The following is a 9,102-nucleotide window of genomic DNA, read 5'->3' on the forward strand; positions in this document are numbered from 1 at the left end:
CCTTTTGCAGAACCTAACTATAAAATTTACGTCACACAATAATGATATTATTAGCAGCTTATCAGCCGAGACAAAAACAAATCCCTTGGTTAGTTTTTTTAGTTTATATTTGATACGCGAAATAGGGTTTGTATGGTTGTTGTTAAGAGTATAATGTTCTTAAAGATGTTGTATTCGAATATTAATTATCTTTATTACTGAATTGAAAAAAGAGTTCAAAGAGTTTTTCTCATCTTTTTCACGTTTTACCTATTCAAAAAAGTAGGTACAGAGTGAGTCGTGGATGATATTACGACACTCATTCCAATTAATAATTGACGAGGGACGATATTTAGGTCCTTTACTGAGGAATGATTTTAACTCTCGGTCGCGAACTATGTTAAGGTCTCCTATTATGACATGGGAAATGGGGTCATAAATGTATTCGGAATTACTGCAATTACATGACATAGCTGTATTTTCAATGAGATTTACATTTTTACACAATTGATAAAATTTAAACACATATTTCAGGGTAGATTTCTTGTAAATATAACAAATAAGAAGGAAATCAGTATTATCAAAATATCCAGGAATTTGGTCTATAACGGAATAGTCGTTTACAATACCGGCAATATTTACAGAATCAAAACCTTTGTTGACATACTTTATTGTAATAAAATGTTTTTATGATCTTCAGGGCGATCAATGTTGGGTAGATTTTGGGTTTTTGATTAAGTATTTTACCAGCAAATTATAAAAAAAGTTTATATAGTGAAGAAAAATTGAAACAACTAAATCATTTAAGAATCTGTCATTAATCTTGAACCTCCCATATGGATATATGGAGTCGTAAACATAAATATACATTTAACTTAAACAGTTAATCGAAAGGAGATGTTTAATTAATATTACATTAAACACGTCTCACAACTTGCATACATCAATCTTGATTTCTACATGTTCTATTCGTTCCATCCATTCTTTGATTAAGTTTGACGCTTGGTTTTGTCAGTTTTTTTTTTAAACTTTCTCCTTTATGAACTAACCGTGAAGTTCCGTACTTCTATATTACGCTTATCATCATATTTACATAACGTAATTTGGAATCAAACTCATTTTATTCTCTTTAAAGGATTCTAGCACAAAATTACATTATAACAAAATCCTAATGTTAAAGACGTGCAAATAATACTAAAGGGACATTATAGCCTCGTGAGTCAATGATAAATGACATAGTTACGGTTAAAATGTCAATTATTGTCAACATCTTACTGCGGGTCATACAAAAGTTCCTCATTAGACTTTTCTGCCACTAGGAGTGTCATTTGACAAGAGTAACCTAAAAATATACATTAGCTGACTTATATATTATTTTATTCATTTACGTTTAGTTCATGTATATATAGTTATGCAATTGCGCCGTTTAGTTTTTACCCGGATTTCGGAAGGACAAATCGGTTATTGATTTGGGAATATACGGTAGGTGGCCATCCCAGTGGTCGAACGAGCGTCTGTCAAAATATGTCCGTGCATGTACCATGTTTACTTATTAACAGTTTAACCAAAGCTTATAAAATTGTAAGTTGTTGTTACTGATGACAACAGAAGGGTAAGCTTTATTATTGAATATATTCACTTCCAACGTCCAGGAGTTTGAGATTGAAAAATGGTCATTCCAGTTGTGTTCCGTCTTAATCTAATGAAATGTTCAACTAAAGCTTTTTATATTATTGTATGTTGTTACTACATGTAATGACACATTGGAGATCAAGTGAAATCTTTACGATTTTTGTTTTCCCTGTTTAGGAGTTACAGGCTTCTTGACCGATTGTCGTGTCAGTGCTTAAACTCATAAACCGTTCAAACAACTAATAAAATGTTGTAAATGTTGACAAAATGGACGTCAATTTAATATTGACGATTTTCATTTTCACCAAGACATAAATATATGTTAAAAAATCCGGTTCGCTGTCGCTCAGACAGCATCTTGTTGTTTTATAACCTGAGAATTTGTTTAAGTTATTGTTCTACACAAAAAGTTTTAATATTATGAATATATTCTGGTTACCTTGCTTTTTATGGTAGGGAAGTAAGTGCGCTTACAACTGCATACCAGTGTAGATGGTGGGGGTAAATTGTAACAACCTGAGTATTTTATTTGACAATATTTTTGAACATCATAAATGACCCTCTGCAGTGTAAACATTGATATAAATAAACTTATAATTAGACATATTTCACAACTTGCACGCATCATCTTTGTATTGTTTTCAACTATTTACATGTATTCGGCGGTTTGAAGTATATTTTTATTAGTTTTTATGAACTTTCGTCTTTATTGAATGAAACTTAGAGTATTTTTCATATCAAGCTATGTATCATATCTAACAAGACAAACTTGTTTCACACGTTTCAAAGGATCATATAGTAATAACTACTTTACAACCAAAATATCAATGTTAAAACAGTGGTAAATGATTCAAATGGGATATTCAAATTCATAGGTCGACAACAAATCCTGGCTAAAATGTCAATTATGATAGACATCTCCTAAGACAGAGGGTCACTAAATTCGTACGAACTATTAAATTAATAGCATTAAAAACTCGTGGTGAGAGGAACAGCAATCTAATAGTATTAATCAACCCGGGCAGATGACTACTTTCTCAACAGAACTACGTATTGTGATTGCCAAAATATTTAAATATTCAGACTACTAAAGCACTTAGCAACATGCTCAGTGTTTGGATAATTTTGATGAAATTTTGTTTTATTCCACAAGTCTAATTCTGCCTCACATGAATGATAGAAGAATTAAAGGCTTTGTTTGTAATGCTGGAAAAAATATTGAAATATTTTTCTTACCAAACGTTCAGTTTCGTTGGATATATAGTCAACAAAACAACATCAAGATAAACTTTAATAAGCCTTACGTACCCTTTATGCATTTTGAAAATCTTCGTTTTGTATTAATGCTCTTAATAACATATTCCGAAGTAGATTTTTTTAAATACTGTTGTATATCAATCTCATAACAGACTGGTTGAGTGGTTGGTATATAAGAGTAGAGCAACTGTATCACTAGCCTATCCACATTGTGGTTTTTGAGTTCAAATCACTCACTTGATAGATGTGAATGAGTTTAATCCTAGTTTGTTAAACATTTTACGTCTCTCCAAGGCACTCCAATTTTTCTCTGCCAATAAAATATCACCAGCACGAAATAACACAAAAGTTCTAAATGTGGCGTTATACACCCATCAATTAGTGAAACAATTAGAGAAAGTTACATTTAAAGATGTAACAGATAAATGAGAAGGGTAAATTTTATGACAAATATGACAAAATCTAGTTTGAAGCATTTGTTATTTTTATATATCATTTCAATTCTCTATTTAGCTGACCAAAACACGGATACCCCGTACGATCACTTGTTATGTTTTAAAAATAATCAATTAATATGTAACATTCTTAGAAATTAAATTTGCACATTTACAATCACAATTTAAAAACGAGAATCCTTGACAGGCTTTTATTTCATGACATCATGTAATTAATAAAACTATAATAATGTCTGAAAGTTTGTTTATCAATGATACAGATGCATTTATAGGTCTTAAACTACAGACAACCTTTGAAATCATATATGCAGCAAATATATAAAATACCTTAAAAAAAAGTCCACTAAGCACATTGACAAGCAACATGGGCAGCATGTTGCTTTCTTCATGCATATAAAAACCTTTTTCTTTGAAATGTTTTTGTGCAACTTTTAATACATAAGTTTATTCCGGTTTTTTTATTACAATAACATTGTCCATTTAGACCATTAACAAGTAATACTGACAACATATTGATGTTTAGTTTATTTCATGCATATCATTTACACACTGTTTAGTCTTAAGTTATTTCAAATCTAGATATCCGTTGCATTCCTATTACTAATGATTATGTGTTTCCTTTATATTCCAAATTCTCTCTTCTGCCGTTTCAACAGTTACTGCTTATATATATTTTTGGTGGGTTTCGAATATTGACAAAATGAAAGCAACACATAACATGTCATAAGACAATGCATTATTCCCAAGCGCTTTTCTAGATTAACCTCCAAGAGACACGCTCAAAGCCATATTCCTTGAGAGCCAATGATATTTATGAACAGAAACATTTAAATAGTTATATTACCGAAACGGACCTGCAAAATAGCCAAATTCACGTAAGGCAACTTTGCCCGGGGAATTGATCCCTTAATCCACTACCTTCATCTCGTACAACTATAGATATTGTAGAATATTGTTTTAATTGAAATATTTTCAATCCACAATACTGACAAAGTGACATAAGATTCGGCTCCATCCTTTAGCATCAACAATTACCATTGAAAGTGATAAGTGCAGTCATAGAAGTATTTATAACCATGGAATATATCTAACAACTGAAAAGCAAAAAAAAAAAAAAAAAAAGAAATAATCAAAATTTTTGAATACGATTGATTGATCAGTCGAACATGTCGAATGATTGCTTACCCTAGCCCTTTTGACTATTTAGTGGTAAACGGATAGAAACCTGGACAGTCGGTGAGAAAATTGCCTTAACGAATTAAGCTTGGATATCAGTTTTTTTTTCACATTACGGGTTTAATCAAATCCAACAAGACGAATTCGTCAATCAAGCTCGACCCAAAGGCATTAAAGGATTCAGTGAAAATATTTACTTTGCAAAATCACAATGTTAAAGAAATGCAAATGTAGCTAAAGGGACATTCGAACTCACAATGCAAGTTGCAAACAATTGAAAAATCCATGGCTAAAAAATCAATTATAGTCACATCCTCCTGAGAGAGACGGTCACTGAGTTCTTATAGCTAATGAATTAATGATAACTCAGAGTAGTGGTGAGGGGACTATCAATCAAATATATTGTGCAAATCGGTCAGATGACTCTAGTTTTACGTCAAAGGTTACACAACATGTATTAATATTTGAAATTTCTTCTACTTCTTCATACGCGGAACATCACGTATTGTCTATTATGGCTTTGGCCTTTTATTTATTTTTTTTTTGCATTGAGAGATATTTCTGGTATTGTGGATGCGTGTGTAACAAAACTGTTACTTTTGACTACGTAAAACTAAAAAGTGGAAAGAAAATCAATATTGACATTGTAATATCACATTCTGAAAAGTAGGTCTGCTTTTAACAAAAATGTATAATTATTATGAATGCTATATTATCAAATATTGACAAAATATGAGGCAAACATTTAAATAATGCAAACCTTTTCATGGAACAAAAAATAAGCAGATGTTTGTTTTCTTGTGATGGATATCGACACACAAATATGACTAATGAGTAAGATCGCAACGTTCCTTTAAAAAAAATAAAACCTTCATAGGCGTTCAAGTGTCTGTTTCTCTCTAGATTTTAAACAAACAATGATTTGTTGTTTGGAATAAGAAGACAAATCCACCCAAATAGTATTTGAACTTCAAATTTCCGTTGAAATTCATAGCAATCTTCAACTGATCATCCTTTGGAAAGCCAACACGCAATGAATTGCATCATCCTAAAGTACCAAAGTGCATATGCAAACCTCGTTGAATAACTAAAAGACATATTCTCAATTGGTAGAATTGATACATGAAAGTAAATCAAAACAATTCCAAATGTTGATCAAATTAAAGCGAAAAAAAAACAAACAAACGACATGAAAATGATAAAAAGCATTTCAGCAGACAACCATAGCAACAAATGTACCTTTTAACATGTTATTATTATCTAATATTATTACCTTAAATGCAAACAGAGAAATATATCAAATGAAAGCAAAAAAAAAAAAAAACAGTAAAAAAACAGTAAAAAAAAAAACACAAAGGGTAACAAATTTAACAAATTATTAAATATTAATGTTTGAATTTATAAAACATGTTTACATACATCGTAATATCTTTCTCCGTGTAGAGTTGTCTCCGTTTACCAATATTTCATAACAAATCATGCAAACAAAGATTATACGGAGATTAAATCAATCACAATCTTTCTCACTTAAAGTTCGAAATAATTACAATTTAAGTCAATTACTCAGCGTTCCCTAAGGACCTAATGGATGTTTAATGAAATAGAAACAAATGTAATTAACAAATTCAGGAGCTTGTTTTTCATTCATCACACCATGGGATGAGTTATAAAAACAATTATACCAAAAAAGAGAGGCATCAAACATCTATCGTTTCAATTAATGTCTAACCTTGAAGGATGGTTTTCGTACTTCACCTATATAGTCCTAAACTGTTAATTTATATTCTCAATGTTGACTTTTGTAAACATTTGTCTAAATAGATCTAACCCAGTGCAAAAAGTAACACCTTATTGCCATATTTTCTCAAATACTTAAACTCTATCAAATTTACTTTGATAAATTCTTCTAATAAATATCAAGGATGTTCTCAAATGGATACGGGATAATGCAATGTATTATAACAATCATGTAACATGTATAATGAAGTCTTACTCGTTGATTTTATAGGTAAGGAATCAACCTGTTAACCAAAGGTGAGGCATATGAAGAAAAAAAAATGTTAAAGGAATAAAACAGGTTAAATTCATGACAATGCACATGGACATATTGAAAACAAATTAGGGAATTAGTTGACCGACCTCACATGTATAAGTCCGTATGTTTTCCCTCATGAATGTATAACACAACAGATATGAACATTTGTAGGTCAAATCCTGTCTTCTCAATTGTATCGTTTTCAATTAGGTTATCTTTGAGTAGTCTTGTCTGAATCATTTTCTCATTGTTGTCAGGACCAGCCGTTTTCAATTTTACCCGACATAAACTAAATCACAATGTACGTATACAATAATTTGTTTAACCACAGTAATGTCAATAAATGAGACGAATGTGGTAATTTAAGGTATAGTTTACCGTCTTAAACAACATGCAGAAGGTCAAATACAAACAATTATCCATGCGACAAAACTAAAAGTAATGACTATGATTTCCCAGACCAAGGTTTATAATAGTCGTTAGGACTGATTTTTGTCAGTTTAATCTTCTGAAATATTGCAACAATTCTAAATGATATTTCTCATGTACAGGAACCTTTACACATATAGGTTATTTTAAGAGATGAACAAAATTTGTTTTGCTTATCTTTTTTTTTCATCGTATGTTTAAATTAATATTTTCGCATTGAAAATATAACTTCCACTTCAACAAGTTGGAAATTAATTTGTTGTTGTTTTCATAATTTTTTGTTTGTTTTTGTTTGTGTATGTTGATATAAGAAGTTTTGGTGTGAGTGCCAATGCGACAACTCTCCACCCAAGTCAATTTTTTTAACTGTAAGCCATTATAAGTAAAGGTACGTCCTACAACGAAGAGCCTTGAATAAAACAGAACATAATTAGTGTTAAACCATTCAAACAGAAAAAAACACAAAAACACTGTTCTGAAGTGAAAATTCCCAACAAAAAGTCCCTAATCGAATGGCAAAATCAAATGATAAAACACATCAAACGAATGGACAACAACTGTCTTATTCCTGACTTGGTACAGGCATTTTCAAATGTAGAAAATGGTGGAGTGAACATCTTTTTGATACCAATTTGGTATTTGAAACTATAGACAGCAAACTTGTCTTACAAAGTGACGCGCTATCTAGCATGTTCGTGCTTTAAAGCTAGTACATGTCAACAATTGTATAATTAAAGTTTTAAAGGATATCAATAAGATTAGGAATATGCTGAAGCCATATCCTGAATTGAAATGAAATTTTACAAAACAATATTGATATATAAAAGGGTTGTATTGCTATTTATTTACATTAACGATTGGCACGTAGCACTGTTATTTTTTTTCTATCGAGTTGAATCATGTTAATAGTCTATGTTATTTAACAATACAGGAATATATATACATCATTCATTCAGGGGGAAACAACAGTGCTTAGGTAATGGCTAGAACGACATTATATGAACAAGACTTCCATTTGTTCCTCATGAATATATAACACAACAGACTAAAGGATTTTTAGGTAAAATATTGTCTTCTAAATTGCATCCTTTTCAATAAGTTAGTCTGAAAATATTGTTTTGCGCAGTGTAAGTATACATTAATGATAAATATGTAAGGCTGTTATAAGCTGATAATAAATAAAATGTTATATAATCGTTTCAATTAGATAAATTGCATGTCATTGTAGTGTGTAATCACATTAAATGTCAATAAATGAAATGCATGAAGTGATTTCATGTATAGCTCAGCATTTTAAACAATCAAATCAAGGTCAAAACAATTACCATTGGGAAAACACTAAAGGTAATGATTTAATTCTACCAGAAGTATTGATAATGATTGTTATCAGGAATGAAACCAGACAAGTACAATCACTTGATATATTGCAAGTCTGAATATCAGTTCACATGAACAAGAAGTTATAAAACATATAAGAAAAATCGAAAGTTATAATCATTCGTTTTCAAGGTTCTATTGTCATAATAAAATTATTTTCACAAAACACATTTGAATATCCAATTAAACATATGTTGAAAATTAATTTGTTCCTGTTTCTGTATATTTCATGTTTGATTTCTTTTCTTTGGAGTTTTTGAGACAAAGGTCGGCCACTAAGCCAAGAAAGGATATATATCAATATATGTATATTTCAAGAAAAAAAATGTGGATTGAACCTTGTTCTACGACTAACCCTAACACCGCATACCACACACAGTGACGCAGTTTAAGAGCTTATATAAAAAATTGAAATTGAACAAATAGATTTATGAAACTTTGTCAGTCGCCATTATTGAACAACATTGAAAGTATTGTAAAAACAGCAGGAACAAATTGTGAATAATCAAATGATATGTTATGTAACTAAAAGTAATTTTGAAAAAACACAGAATTCTACGGAAAGATCAAAACAGAAAATCCTTTATCAAATGTCAAACCGGCAAAGTTGAAAGGGATGAATATAAGTTTCAATAACTTGTTTACCAATCCACTATATGTTTAAACTAAATTTAAATACAATTCAAATCGAAAAGTCCCTTATCAAATGGAAAAGATCAAACATCAAACGAATGGATTCCAACTGACACATTCAACAACTTC

Source organism: Mytilus galloprovincialis, chromosome 14 (assembly GCF_965363235.1).
Source record: "Mytilus galloprovincialis chromosome 14, xbMytGall1.hap1.1, whole genome shotgun sequence".
Lineage (NCBI taxonomy): Eukaryota > Metazoa > Mollusca > Bivalvia > Mytilida > Mytilidae > Mytilus > Mytilus galloprovincialis.